The sequence below is a fragment of the Triturus cristatus genome, chromosome 2_2 (assembly GCF_964204655.1).
Source record: "Triturus cristatus chromosome 2_2, aTriCri1.1, whole genome shotgun sequence".
Classification (NCBI taxonomy): domain Eukaryota; kingdom Metazoa; phylum Chordata; class Amphibia; order Caudata; family Salamandridae; genus Triturus; species Triturus cristatus.
The window spans coordinates 498,553,853-498,570,009 of NC_140582.1; the positions used below are offsets into that span (position 1 = coordinate 498,553,853).

The following is a 16,157-nucleotide window of genomic DNA, read 5'->3' on the forward strand; positions in this document are numbered from 1 at the left end:
ATCTTCATCTAACATCCAATTTTTTTCCTGTAAGGTAGGACCTCCTTAGTTCCAGACACCCCAGCAGTTAAAATCCAGAACTTGCAAAGCTATTGTTCATCGCGGATCATTTTCAGTGTCTTGGTGACTTTGTTGCGGCCACGGTAGCCCACACAAAAGCATGGGCACCAACACTACTGTGGTGGCCCAAGAGCTAAGCAGATGCTCAATGGCCCCCAAGTCCAATGTTGCAGGGATACTGCACAAACACAGGACTATGTGTATGATTATGGGACCTTAGTGCCTAGGGACTTAGTCTACCTACCATCTTAGTACCCATGAGCCCAGGACAGATTAGTTATAGTTTCCCACTTGCTCTCCTACTCACTCACAGAGAAACAAGTGATTAGACATGCCAGAACACAACACTCCGACACTCTAAGGAATCACGTTTGCAAGACACACCCTTTTGCTCACACTCTTGTACTTGACCACAATAAGATCTGTCAGAGACACAAACAAGTTCAAAATATTTATTTTAACTAATGTGCTCTAATATGCAATCCACGTGCCACAATAAGCAGAACAATGCATAACACAAATACAGTCAGCATTGCAAGTAGTCCATAAATCATGAAAGGAGCTGTCAATATGAAAAGACAGTCTAGCCTAACCTCTCTCCCCTTGTATAGAAGCAGAATGATTATATATTAGAAGATCTCTGGGTGTTATCTGCATACCCCGTACCTCAGTATATAGATGGTAGATCTACATCATAGGTAATGTCTTGCTCTTCTCCCTGGAAAGGTCCCTCTCCGAGTGTGTCCTACCAATTCATGTTTTCCAATAAGACCAAAGTACGTATTCCCAAACAACAGCTGCATCGGTATGTTTTGTCTAGGTGCCAGGGCCTGACCAGAACAGAATAACAAGGGGCATTGTAATTGACCTTGCTCACAATGTTCAAACTAAATCCCAGGAACCTGCGGAGTGTGAACACAGTGGTAGGTTCTCATGTGAAAACGGCAAAAGAAGCATTTGCAAAATAAACTTGTGTAGTAACGTGTGCAAAGCAGCGGACAGTCTACAGTGTGCTCATGCTAACTTAGAGAAGACAACAATGTCCCCATGGGCCATGTGACACCAAAAATGTGGCCACTTCTGCTTTAGTGCATGCCTGAAGTCAGTCAGACATGTAATAAGACTTACCTCTGACAGGCCTAAGTCCTTTGTCAATCTCATGAACATAGAGAGGTGTCAGCACTGGAGTCAGTGAGAGTATTTGGGAGAACCACCCCAAAACCTCTCTACTTATTGTTCTACTGTCAACTCTGGGGCAAGTTGTACCCCTTCCACAGATCCATCCCTCATGTCACTATATAGCAAGTCAGGATGATGTTTATTGTCTTTCTCTGGTGATGTTCACTATGTAATCCCTCCAGAGGTGACGCTACTACCAGTTCACATGGAACACCATTTTGGGTTCCCCCTTGGTACCTGTGTCCACCAAGTAGATCATATCAGACACCTTCTGCAGTACCCTGTAAGGTCCCTGCCATTTATCTTACAAAGCTCTGTGGCAAATGGGCTTAAGCTCCAACACCTCCTGACCTTCCTGGTACCTAGTCAACATTGCTTTCTGGTCACACCATCCTTTCTTTATTAGCTCTTAGCTAGCCTGAAGATTTTGTTTTACCTAGCTCAGGTATTGCAACTACTTCCTGAGGACAATTACCTAGTCCTGCACATCCTTCTGAGATAACTCAGGAGTTCCTTCCCACCCTTCTCTAATAAAAGAGGGTAGTCACTAAACTAGGTGTCACAGTAGAAATTAAAATGGGCTATGCTCAACTCCTTTCTGTAGAATCTTCTGGTAAGCGAATAAGAAGCATGGCAGGAGAATGACCCACTCCCTCCTGAAGTTCTCCGAGAGTTCTCATTATGCTCTTAACAGTCTTGATACAGCTCTCCACTAACTATTTGGTTTGCAGATCGAACACCATCCGCAAGTAGTAATTCACTCCAGCTTGCTCCCACATATCTCTCCTGAAAGAAGAGATAAAGCTGGTACCTCGGTCAGAAATAACAGTCTTAGGAAATCCAACTCTAGAAATTATTCCTAAAAGAGCCCTTTGCTACCGCCTTTGCAGTCCTGCTCCTCAGGGGTACTGTCTCTTGATACCTGATTGAATGGTCAACCACAACCAAGATATACTTGTTACCTAATGCTGAGGGGGACTTTAGGATTCTTGTGACATAGTCTCTAGATTTAGGTGCAGTGCTGCCCCTCTGTTGGATTCTGGGCCCTGATGGTCTCTCCCCCACTTCTGGCAGTTGGCTGGGTGACATTGACCTTTGCCACAGATGGCGGCTTCACAAGCAGTCAGCAGAAATAATGTGCATGGCATGATGCGGTCCCGCTGCAGGAGTGTGGCTGTCGGTCGCACAGTAAACATCTGGAGGGCTGTGGCAGGAATAGACACTTCTGACGTTGGTCCTCTTCTGGGCACTTGAAGTTGGTTGTCCTAGGTGGGCCTCATAGGTTTGGTTAGGGCAGTTCCGACACTCCAGTGAGTCTTGGTCTGTTGCGCTAGAGCCTCGATTCCTGGTGTGGGGCTCCGGCAGCGATGACATTTCTTAGTACCACAGCTGGGACACTTTGGCAGGAATCCACCGACTTCTTAGGTGGTACAGCTGCCAAGTGCTACTTTTAACACAGGGTGTCTGAAGGCGGCAGCCTCAGTCTTCAGAGTAGTGCTCCCCCAGACACTCTTAGGCCAGTGCCTTTACAGCATATGTGGAGGGGCCTAGCTTTATTCACACCTAAAATTATTGCACAATATAGTGATGATGTTCAGTAGACCTACACCATACAAATACCTCACAAAAACATCTGTGAAATCTATAAAGACATCAGACAACGTAGAATGTTTGGCCTTGGATTCCATTTCCTGTCAGAGGACCAAATTGTTGTGCATAGTCAAACAGCCTCTCTTTCACTAAGTGAGCAACACTGCTGCACTACAGAGAACTTTGTTTTTAGACTTACTGCACTTTAACTGTTTATCTAACCTGTTTCAACCGATTCCTTCTTGTACTTCTCAAAGGAGGGCTTACCTGCACTACAAAATCTAGATATTCTTAGCAGATGACAACTGGGAAAGGTGGCTGTCCGAGATTGAGCACTGCTGTTCGAAAGAAAAATGCACACCCATCAGGTTGAAATGCTAGCACTGATGCAACCTGTGCATGAAGTGCCTTAATTGCCCTATTCTGGCCATTGGGCCATTAGTCCTGGAGACCTGGATGCAGAAGGACTTGAGACTGATCAATATGGAACATACTAAACTTTAATACCAAAGTAATTTATGTCGTTCTTTTCTTTAATAAATGTGATTACTAAACTATATCAACCGGCGAATAAATAACTTTTTTTTTTAATCTGTTGATTCATATTTCAAATGTAACAAAATCAGCAGCACGTATTCAATACAATTTACCAATTAATATAGGCACAGTTACAGTTTTAGAGTTTGCAAGATACATTGTCGAGTTGAGCTACTCAATACCATCAACTTGTGTCATTTTCAATTCTGCCCACTTCGTATCATCATACTATGACATTTTCCTTGACTTATATTTATTTAATCTGTGATATCTCCCCCTTCCCTGCGACTTAACACATCAATGGGGGGGTATGTATAATTACATATACACAAGTTTTGTTGCTGCCACATTACTATTGCTTATGACTTTTCTGATTACCTATCCCTGTAAGTTATATCGGATTGTCCAGTATATACGTTTTCAAAAGATCCCAGAAATCTTTCGGTCAAGAAGATAACAGAAGCAGCTCCTCATATGTAAGTGATTGTTCCTGCCAGAATATGAGATCTCGAATCCACTCCTTCAAGTTGGGCGCCTTCTGCAGGCAACCCTGTGTTTGGCTGTTAACAACCCCAGTGCTGTGTACTTTTTGTATGTGGCCTCCACATCCTCTGTATATACTAGTAAGGCTGTGAACAGCAATGTCTGCAGGGGAGACCCAATCATTGTGTCAATGCATAAAATACCTGATGCCAGAATCAATTGATTTCTGTGCATTCCCATGCCAGGTGAAGGTAGGCTGCTGCTTCCTCACTGCAGTGATGGCATTTATAGCTATCCCTCAAGTGAAATGTATATATCTTTACCGGCATGTAAAAAGGCAATGAAGAAATTTATAGTGTATCATACGAAGTCGACTATTGGCAGTGAGGCTTCCTTTCTGCCTACACCAGTACTCCCACTGCTTGTCTAGTAGGGTGGTGCCTTGGTCAGTCTCCCAGTTTACTCGTGATCTTGTTTGGCCTACCTTGTGGGATGTTTTAATGGTATGGTAGAGAAAGGATGTCACATGTGTTGGCATGTCAGATTGTAGTATCTCATGCAGTGGAGGCAGGACCGGCACTTCCTGCGGAAATGAAGGGGTAACTGCCCTCACACTCTGCCTGAGCCTAACATATATGAAGAGGTCCATTGATGACAGTTTTATCCAATGGAAAAATTGTTCTTTCGTACGGAATTTCCCTTTATCATATAGGTCACTCCATGTTTGTACCTGATCTTTACTCAGTAGTTGTCCACAACCCAATTCCTGAGTCACTTTTAGGTCTGGGTGGTATGGAAGGGGTAAGTGGGGGGAGTATAGCATTGCCGTGTCCAGCATCTCTGCCAAGCACCGCCATACCAGAGTGATGCATGTTACAGTTGTAGGGTCTGCATCTCTTATAAGGGGGTGTACCGCTATGAGTCCTGTCTGTTGGGTTGCGTCCATATACCCTAACTCCACAGCTAGATGTGGCATGTATGGCGGGGTGTGAAACTAGTATGTAGCAAAGTGTGTCTGTGCACAGTAATAATATAATTCCAGATCGGGGGCTCCAAAAACCCCCTTGCGAGAAGGGGCGAGTCAACACCTCCCACCAGAGCCAAGGTTGCATGCCACCCCACACTAATTGGATCAGCTGTGTCTTTAGGGCTGTAAAGAATGTTCGCCCAGGGCTGTACGGGAAATTAGAACATTGGAATGTGGAGCAATCCATTGAAGACAATGGGGTGCTCCGTGCTTCTACAGGCCGGTAAAGGCCCGCAAAGCAACATTCCAATGTTGTTTTCAAAAAGGCCTCTCGGAACCCGAGGGGATTTAAACCCCCTCGAACTCCGAGAGGCCTTAATTTTATTTGTTAGAACATTCTGCCCTCTTGTGGCAGAATGTTCTAATAGCCTTATAGACCTTCACAGCTGGGCTATACCGGCTATTAAAGTCCCGCTCCCTTGTTAAAGTCCCTTGCCTTCGGCTCGGGCCTTTAACGCTGGAGCGGGCCTTTTATAGCCGGTATAGCCCGCTATGGCAGGCTATAAGGCTATATTAGTGAAAAGATATAGCAGTTTAGGTAGTATTACCATTTTAATCAGAGAAATCCTTCCTGCCATGGACAGGGGCATGGCTATCTATTGTGTGGACGAGTTTGTCAAGGATACTAAAGACGCACCATAATTAATACGTATTAATACCTATCTCTGGTGAGCCTGATCCCTAAATATTTGACTTCAGTAGTGCACCACTCTTTTGGATGGTCTAGTGTATATGGTGAGACTGTGTCGGTGAGGTGGAATATTTGAGATTTGCCCCAATTCATGTGTATTCCTGAGTATTCTCCGAAAGCTATAAATTCATGCAGTATGGGATTCAGATTCGTTTGTGGGTCTCTGATATATAACGTGACATAGTGTGAGCAAAGAGATATTAGTATGTGCCTGGTGGGGTATCGAAGAGCCCGCTCTTTGTGATGTTGTTTGTGTTCGGCTGCCAGTGGCTCGATTGCTAATGCGAAGAGAAGTGGGGATAATAGACACCCTTGCCTTGTACCTCAAGATATTGGAAAGGGAGATGAGCACACTTCATTAAGAAGAACAAGTGCTTGCGGTTGGCAGTATAATAGTTCAATCCATGCAAGAAAGCTCTAGGGCATTCACATGCGTTTCAGCGTTCCCACGAGATGGTCCCATTCTACTGAGTCGAACGCCTTCGTGGTGTCTAGAAATAACGCCGCTGCCACTATTTCGGGGTCTATGTCCTGCATTATTGAGAATAGCGTGCAAAGGTTATAGGATGTAGCACGTCCCGGGATGAAGCCTGCTTGTTCTGGAATTACAAAGGAGTCCATTAGGAGACTTAGTCTGTTAGATAAGACGTTAGCTAAACTTTTAGCATTGCTACTAATTAATGAGAGTGGTCGATATGACTCACACTGCCCTGCTGGCTTACCAGGTTTTAGTAGAGAAGATATAACTGCTTTCCTCATGGTCCGGGGCAACATACCTATTTTACTAGCTTCTTCGTACACTTTATTTTTAGTATAGGGACTAGGCATTCCAAATAGGTTTTGTAAAATTCGATTGGGAGCCCATCCGATCCTGGGGCTCGCCCTGAAGTCATCTGCTTTATTGCAGTGTAAATCTCGTCTTCCTCTAGTTCGGCAGACAGAAACTCCCTGTGTGTGTCCCCTAGCTAGCCCAGAGCTATGTCCTCAAAATATGGGGTAAGTTTAAACGGTTGCTGTCTCTACGTAGTTTATAGAGGGGAATAATATGTCATGAAGTGTTGGAGATTGTCTGGTGCGTCTCCATGAATGGTACCATTGGGTTCTCTTATTTCAGTCCCATAATTTGAGAATCAAGACTTTCGAATGAGATCTGCAATGGCTTTTCTGGGTCTGTCCCCTTCCCATTGCTACGAGCCCTGTAATATTTACTCCTAAACAAACATTCTTGCTCCGCCGTATCTTTATATTCAGTAATCTTATCTCTAATGGCTGTTTATTTATCACCATCTGAAGAGGGTGCTATTTCGTGCTCCAGCATTTTTATTTCAGATTTAAGTTTTTTATGTGTATTCTGTTTGTCCTTAATATGCCACCTCCCATACCGTCGCCATGTGTGTTACTGACCCAGCATTTTGCTTGAAGAAATCCTGTATTGCCTGCCCTGTTACTACCCTAAATGCATTATCCTGTAATGTCGTCAGAGTGAGATGCCAAGTGGTGTATGGAGTCCTACCCCCGAGGCAGGCAAACACTAGTTTAATCGGGGAATGATCTGAATATGTTTGTGCAAGAGGATCAACGTCCCAGTTTCCCATTCCCTTGAGGATAACCCAATAATCTAGACTAGACCATGTTGTGTGCACTGCTGAATAATGTGTGCCTTCTCTTTTTGTGGGATGAAGGTGTCTACAAGCATCAAGGAGATGATGATCTGCAATAATACCTAGTAGCTGACCTTGGGCAATTGAGTAATGGTGGGGTTGCGGACGTGACCTATATTGTGTGGGTTCGAGGTCAGTGTTGAAGTCCCCTCCCCAGATTGCGTAAGTGGATCCTATATTTAGCACCTTCCCCCATAGTGTAGGGAAGAACAATTGGTCATCCGCATTGGAGCCATAGCAGTTAATTATTGTGATGGATTAGGAATTCAATCTACCCCACATAATGCTGTATCAACCCTGTCTGTCTTGTACGGGGGGTTTTTCTTGATCGGTATTGCAGTGCCTCTGGCATAAGTGGAATAAGAAGCAAAACATCGATGCTCTGCCCATCGGGTTGCGAAGGTGGGAGTTACTAAAGGGTTGAAGTGCGTCTCTTGCAATAATGCAATATTGACTTGGTGTCTATCCAAATATGCAAGGATATGTCTGCATTTACGCAGATTGTTTAGTCCACAGACATTCCAGGACATGAGATGAATGTTAGAAAAGTGCTTTGTTTTCGCCATATTCACGTTAACCTAATATTGCTAATGACAATATTGTAGCAGTGCATAAGGATCATTATCTGTGACTTATCATTAGCACCTTCCTAAATAACGTGCTTCTGCAAATCCCATCCTGAAATCCCCCCTCCCACAGCAACTACCCAAACTTGCCGAAGTCAAATCTCCCTCCCCCCATGAACTCAGAAAATATTCAAAACAAAAAAATATAATCATTTAAGAAGGGCTCTCTTTAAGAGGTAACACCAGGGAGTTCACAACTCTCCTCTTCCCACTGCGTTGTGCAGGTGGGAACAAGAAAAGGGGGTTGCCCAGAGCCGAACTGTGCAATGTACCAATAAAATGCCATTTGTGTAAGTCCTTTGGGCTGCATGTTTGATCCTGCATATCGGCAAGTTCCAAAGCACATACATATGGGTGGACTTGTTGCTCGTCTATCCCAATACTATAGTATGACGTTTATACCTAAATCTATAGGAAAGTCGAGTTGAATTTGGAAAGGTCTGCTCGGTATTCTTGGCTAGCCCTGTTTAAACATTGGTGATGGTGAATGGGCTGCATGAGTGATCATGTATTAAGGTGAGTTCCAAATCCTATCCCCATGGATGGACTTATTACTCGTCTGTCACAATGCTACAGCCAGTGGCGGCTCCTCCATATGGGCGTGGGGGTGTCGCCCCACTGCTTTCTCGCCATTTTAAGTTTCTGCTTCTTGCACTGCGAGAAAGCAGAGTGCCTGGAGTGCCTGGTTGTGGGAGGGCAGGCGGGTGGGCGGTGCTGCTCGCGAGCAGGAGGGGAGTGGCTTACCCACTCTTGTGGGTAGTGACTGTTTGGTTGGCCCCAGGGCCGAACAAAGCAGTCATGCGCACTCCCCCCTTTTCTCTATGTAGGCTGCTGCATGCAGCCCACATAGAGAAAATGGCCCGCCTCACCAATCACAACGCCTCCATTGCAGCATTGTGATTGGCTTGCCTTAGGGGAGGGAAGCTGCCTCGGTTAAACGCAGGTCCGGTCGGGAGGTGGGAGCAGCCGGTGCTGGAGCTCAGAACACGCGGGACCCAGGAAAGGTGAGTTGAGTTTTATTTAAGGGTATCTCATCCGAGCAGGTTGTTTGTAGTGATACACCCCATTGCCAGTTTCCACAGTACCAGTCGTTGGAGAGGTGAGAGCGCGGGCTGGAAAGAGCGGAAGGGGTGCGATGGGCTTGGGCTTGTTAGGGAGGAGTTCGGGTTTGTGCGCGCACTGAGCAGATGCAGGCCTGGACCACGGAAGCCGCATGGAGTAAATAATTTAGTTGCACGAGTTATTAACAAGGCAGCGCGGTTTGTTTGTTGTGCTTTCTTTAATAATGGCAAGGCTAGGGGTTGTTCTGAGGTGTGGTTATGGGTGCAAAGTGACAGCAGGGAAATGGCATGGGCTCCTTGGATCCGCCATTTCGCCGTCGATTACGTACCTCGGAAACAAATTTGGAAAAGGGTTCTGTATCTTTTAAATCTGCCGTTTGTGTACATTATACGCATTCCCTAATTTGTAAATTGAAATAATTAGAGTTAGGGTGTGAGGTCAACTTCGGACCAATGCACTGCTCATCACTTTGCATAGGTCATCACAATGACGACATTTCGACTACAAACCACTAATGAAATCCTTGGTGGTTTATACATGTTGAGTATAGCAGGTGACCCTACACTCAGTGTAGCCACAAAGGGTCACAGTCACACCTGTTTGTAGGATACAGAGTAGATGTTGGCATTTGGACATTGTTTATTTGCAGTGCGCACACAGGCGTGTCCTGTACTACAGCGTGGCACAGAGCACATCTCTATGATGTGCACACATAATCAAAAACACTATGTGACATTGTCTATGACGGTGACGTCATCAGTGATGCGTGTGATCCTGACATTTGAGAGATGATGAGCAGTATATCGGTGGGACATTTCAGTGCGTTTAGGCTTAAGATTGCAAACACAACATTTCGTCAGCATATATTTTATGGACTTTTTTTTTTAAATACCCAGATAAACTAGGAAAGTGAAAGGTAGCAAGAGAGGTCCTTGTTTTGAGATATATCTTGGGTTTACAGAGGATTCATTTTTCACTCTTGGACTCTCTACAATTACTGATTACATCTAAATAGAAAATTCCATTTTGCGTATAAACTCAGTTTTCTCCTGAAATTGGATTCAAAATTGGGCAGTGATAGCCCACGTGCTATTTCACATTGCAAATTATGTACCCCACACTTTCTATCCATAAACACCTAGCAGGTAAAACATGGTGAGGATCTTGTTGGCAAAGGAAAATGGGTGCAAAATTCTGATTTGTGTATCCTGGAAAATTGTACCATTCTGTGTGGATTGTAATTTTATGCTATTTTCCCGCAAGATTCTTGCCAGGTTTTACCTGTTGAAAGCCCGTGGGAAAATAGCAAGGGATACGCAGTTTACAAATGGGCAAATGACACACATGCAATTAGCAGGTGGGTAAATACTGATCAACTTGGAATTCCATTTCAGGTGCAAACAAGAATATCCTTCCGAAAAAAAACTAGCAGTGCGACAATCATGTTACGCCTTACCACTTTCAAATGTCGCCAGCCGCCACTAGCTACAGCACAGCGTTTATGACTGAATCAATTGGAGAGTCCAGTTAAAGTTGAGCAGGTCTACACATTGCTCTTGACTAGTCCTGTTTTGACATTGGTGATGGTGAACAGGAGTGGGATTGAGCCGAGTCCGACTTGGACATTTTGCGGCGGTTACGCTTCAGAATATCTTCTACCTGTTGAGGATTAGTGAAGAAGTGCTGCTTGCCTGGTGGGTAACTCCGAGGCATGTAGGGTACATCATGGCATAGTCGATCTGTGCTTGTTGCAATTTCCTTTTTACCGGTACAAACTTTCTCAGGCTTTTTGCACTGCTGCAGTAAAGTCTGGGTAGAACATGAGTGCATTCTCCTCAAGCTCAATTTGTCTCTTCTCTCTGGCGAGGCGAAGAGCAACGTCTCCGTTATGGTAATTAAGGAGTCTAGCAATTATGGGTCTAGGGGGAGCACCCGGAGGGGAACGAGGGCCCAGTGACTGATGAGCTCTCTCTATCACCAGTTGTGAGGAGAAGGAGTCAGCGCCGAAAACAGTACAGACCATTCGTTCAATATACTTTTCCATACGTCCTGTGTTTGTACTTTCGGATATGCCGAATATGATTATTACACCTGGAGCACGCTTCCAGGTCTTTATTTTTGGCTGCAATGACTCTTCAATAAGTGGTCCATTTGTAGTAGTTGTTCCTTCCTGCCCTCGGACGTGTCTTCCAATTCCGATATCCTGTTCTCTGTTTCTGTGATTCGGCTCTCATGTTTTTAAATTTTTGGAGTAACAGTGTCCATATGAGACGACATAGAGTCCATCTTGGACTCGATGTGCGTAAGACTGTGTTTCATGGCAAGGAGGAGAGATTTCAAGTCTTCATCTGGGCCGTCCGCGGGGCTGTCTGTCCCTGTCTGCCCAGGGTCATCTTATTGCGTACGTGGAGCCTTGCATGCCTTAAAGGGCTGTTTAGATTGTTCCCCTTCAGTTCTGCCCATTTCTGTTGTGTTGTTAGCTGAATGAAGTGTGTTATGTGCACCTTTGCAGCGCCTCAGATCCTCATTGTGCACTGATAGGGTGATGCCCCAGTCTGGTCTAGCGGGGATAGAGGCTTAGCTTTAGCGTGCTGAATTCATCAATCCACCCCTGTTGTGGTGGATATTGCCCACGCTGGGTATGCAAGTGTGGCTTGCACTCCTAATTTGTAGTCTATTCCACTACAACAAATTTATATGCTGAGAGCGTGTGGCCTTTTAACAAGAACAGTTCATCTATGCTGCGTATTTGGTATATTTCCCAATGTCCCCTTTTCCCAGACGATAAGATCCTTAGATTGCCCCTCATTATACTGGCAGCCACATTGGTCTGGATATCGGGGGATTGTATATCAAAGTGGAGAATGTATTATTTAAATGCTGCTGTATTACAATTCTCTCAGCAGGTATGTGTTTCCTTGGTGATTAGGGGATGGGGTCTCCCACGTTCCTCCTACCTCACTTTCAGAGTATGGGATACTATTTGGACTCCGCCTGCTGCTCTGGGTGTGCGTTGCTTCTTCGGCCTGCCACGCGGCCCTCACTCCTGTGCGGGGGCCGGGCGTCGGTGCACAGTGCCTGATGGGTCCGCTGCGATTCTTCGGTTCTTCTGTGTTGCCCCCTGCTCAGATACAGGGAGATAACGCAGTCGGGGCCGGTACGGCTCGGTCAGGACCACGGCCGAAATAACTTTGGATTGCCCCCGTCCTCTCCCTCAATCAAGAGTTCGGGGCTGGCCTTGTCCAGATGTGACACCCTGAGCTCAATTAATACTGGGCCCCACTGTGCTTTCACCCGCTGTTCCACTGCACCTCCGATCTCAGCTTCTGCCGGCGTTCTCTGCAGATGCTGCCTTTCGTGAGCTTGGTGTCCCGCCACCTCAAGGATCATGATTCTAGTCCAGTAAGTTGTGTGGCATTTCACAGGAAAGGATAATTTTATGTTTTGCGGCTGGGCTGCTGGAGCCTCACGTTAGTGCAGCCATCGTGTGTATGCTCACCAAGCGCCCTAGCGAATGCATAACCTTGCCAGTGTACGGAACATGCTAAGCAAATCACCTACAATTAATACATATCCGAAAGATAGAGATACAGAATACAGCAGGAAGGCAATGGATAATCATTTCTGTGGATTCAACAACATCTCAACCCTCACTGAGCATTTATTAAAGGCATTCGACGAACTAGTTTAAAAAAAATCTTTACTTACCATTCAGAGTTTCTCAAGATTGATGTTCTTTTAGAAATCTTATGGATATTACTGAGTACAATATCGTAGGCATTGCTAAAGTATTTATTACCACCAAATACATGAGGAGAAACATCAGGACTACCAGCGAATGTTGATTTACTAAACGCAGAAATCTGAGTTCAAGAAGAGCACTCAAGCTTAATGTCAAGTTTAATGGAACTATATGAAACACAACAGTAGATACACTTATGCAGGAACAAAGCAGATGTCAATGATTTAGACCTTGAAGATGCTGATAAGAAAGGCACTGAAATGAAAGAGGGCGAATTCCCCCTAGAAACTCGAGCTGAGAGGAAAAGCACATCATGAACATAAACAAATCATCATCTCTATCAATGCATCTACTATTTAACCAAACCTCAAGAACAGCCTAAAGGCTGCGTTTCCCAAACTGTGGGTCCCAAGCCTGAAAGCCCAAGCAATGAATAAAGATGCCTTTAAATTCTGTATTTATTTTTTCACATTTGCTCCGCTTCAAAGATAGAGGTCAAATGTCAGGCTATCTCTTCTGACAAATTGCCTATTATGTGTTTTTTAAACATGGGGATTAGTGTTTACAAACTCCTCTCACTTTGCTGTCAGAGAAAGAAAGGTAAAGTGAATTATGTGACAATATTGCTGGAGTAAAGGGAGTGTGAAAGGAAAGGATGTAGGATGTAATTTTTATAACACATAACAAAATGTACATACCTGTAAATGAACAGTACACCTTTAGCAGTTAAGAAAGCAAAAGCAATGCACATTTTTGGAAATTCTGAAGTGTGGTGGAAATGAGGACGAGGATTTTAAGAGAATCAAAGCAAAAAAAGACACTTTACTTGGTGATTCACAAATTACAAATATAGACTGAAACCCGCTATCCACACATTATAATTTGGGCGCAATTTAGTTTTATCAGTAAAACTGTATGTCTGAAAACATTTAGTGGTCATTACAATGGAAAATGTACTATCTGTGAAGGATAGTGCGCTGCCACACAATGCTTTAGTTGCATTAACAAATCGCCTGTTTCAAGTTCATTAAAGCTAGGTGGGTTGCAGACGTTTGTTGTTTGTTGTTGTGGGTCATGGTTTGAAAAAGATTGGGAAGCACCCTCCCAGGAGATTGATAAATTCATTACTAGGCGCATGTGAGTCTACCATTCTGCTAACTTGCAAATTCATGGTCTAATACAATTTAGAAACCATCTGTGGGGTTTTTGCAGTCTGCATATCCAGTTTTGAAATAGAATTTTTAAAGCATTTTTAAACTGCCTCAGCAACAGTTCTGTAATGTTTTACTGATAAAGATGGAAATCATCTATACACTGTAAGTAATAACTATAAAATTGAGATATCACCTGCTCAAGATAAAGATCTGCAAAATGAACAATTGATGGACAGAATGCAGAACAATGTCATACATTCACCCCAGTACAGAGATCTGGGCCTAAATCCATCGTTTTTTTGCTCACCATGCCATTCCAGTTTGGACCAAGCGATATGCAAATCAGTCTTGACCCTGCGCCCAATGGTAACAGTCCAGCCCGAACTGCCAGGCAGGTCCTCCCTGGACTGAAAACAAGCATCCTTGGACCGGTTTCGGGCTTTAAGCCCTCATCAGCCAGGAATGCTTGACTCCAGTGGCATGGAGAGCACGGGACCCACGTCTGGGCATGCCCGTCCCACTCGGGGTGACAAATGCAAAAAGAACAATTGATGGACAGAATGCAGAACAATGTCATATATTCAACCCAGTACAGAGATCTGGGCCTAAATCCATCGTTTTTTTGCTTACCATGCCATTTCAGTTTGGACCCAGTCATAAGCAAGTCAGTCTTGACCCTGCGCCCAATGGGAACAGCCCAGCCCGAACTGACAGGCCAGGTCCTCTCTGGACTGGAAACAAGCATCCTAGGACCAGGATAAAGATCTGTCATGCATTTTAATGAGTAGACCATAAGTCAGCAGTAATCAATCCAATAAACACTAACAAAATAGGTGTGGATCAAACTCTAACCTACCCGCTGGAGGCTTGAACAGTTGTAATAGATTTAAAATGGATTTAAGACCTATATATCAGTCAATGAAATCACAAAGAGTTTTAAATTGGGGGACCTTATTTAGCGTATTCAGATAGCTTAAAGCAATAAGCAATGTAACCTCCAAGAACAATAATTTCATATAGTTATTCATGGGTAATAGTAAAAAAGTACTCAAAGAACAGTGGTTTATCCTGTTAAAAGTAAACAAAAAGAAATATCGGAAAGTATTTGGAACAGGAATGACTAAATGGATTATCGTGTAGCTCCATGAGATAAGCAATCCTAGGGTATATAGTAAAGACTCATCTAGAATCAGAATGCTTTTACTTACAAGATACTGATAACCTGAAGGTGATATTAAGTCATGTTTCAACAGAAGGAAGAACAATAAAAAAGAATTCTGGGTACTGTGCAGCAGAAACATGCACAATTTTTGAAGGTGGTCAGATAATTCCACATGTGTGATTAATAATTCCATGCAATGACGATTCGTGCAGTCATTATACAATTTTAAAAACATTTATAAACAAGCATTTGCATAGCCAATAGGTTTCGCCTTTGGGACCTTATAAGTGTTTAGCCATGCAACAGTTGATGTTGTTGCACTAAGGATATTGTGCTGCATAACTAAATACTTATACGGTCCCAAAGCGAGACCTATTGTCTATGCCAATGCTTGTTCACAATGCTCCAAGGCAAAAATATTTGCGTTCAGATGGGTGTAGTGCCCAGCCCCTCCGGCACAAAATACAGCAAGCCATATTCAAATACTCATTTCTTGATCAATTACTGTACCCGGCATTCATTCAGGCATTTATGCCATCCTCCATTGACTGTAGTGGACTAGACACTTACCTTGTTGCGATTTATGGAGAGGGAAAAAAGCATTGCTGGAAGATCCCAAACACCATCTCAGTTCTCCTTCCTTTCAGCGCAGGCCCCTATACTCAGACTCTCGCTTCCACTGGCTATCGTATCTCCCTTACACTGACAGTTTTCACAAATAAGCTAAAACCTTGTCCATTTGACTCGTCACTTTTTAAGCTAGTAAAAAGATCCCCAACCAGCTGGTAAGTGCAATCTAATTGTTGTTAGTCAAACTGTGAAAGAAGTTGCCAACCCTTGAAATCTAAAAATCCTGCATTTTGCCCGAATCTGGGTTCCGCCATGAAAGCAGCACTAGGTCAAAACCGACTTCAAGGACGGCGTCAAAATTAAACTTGAACTGGCTGGCATTACTGCTTGACATGTTACTGCTTGACATTCAAGTGGCATTTGACACACTGAACCCTTTTACATCATTATACAGACTCAAAGGGCTTGGAAACTTAAGAGCGAAACTCATTGCAGAAAGGATCTTCATGATCACTCACTCTGCCACACCTTTTTAATCACCACCATTTTAACGCAGAAGTAACTGTTTCAAAAGGAACTACTATACAGCACTTACTTTTAAACACGTAGATGA

At 44.0% G+C, this 16,157-nt stretch overlaps 1 long non-coding RNA gene across 1 annotated transcript in view; it reads right to left on the reverse strand.

Moving 5' to 3' along the window:
• LOC146862419 (uncharacterized) overlaps positions 1–14,562 on the reverse strand; it is a 141,707-nt gene extending 127,145 nt beyond the window's left edge. Inside the window, exon 1 of the long non-coding RNA XR_014978440.1 lies at positions 14,443–14,562. This is a non-coding gene — a long non-coding RNA (uncharacterized LOC146862419). The remainder of the gene's footprint in view (positions 1–14,442) is intronic.
• Between the last annotated feature and the right edge of the window lie 1,595 nt (positions 14,563–16,157).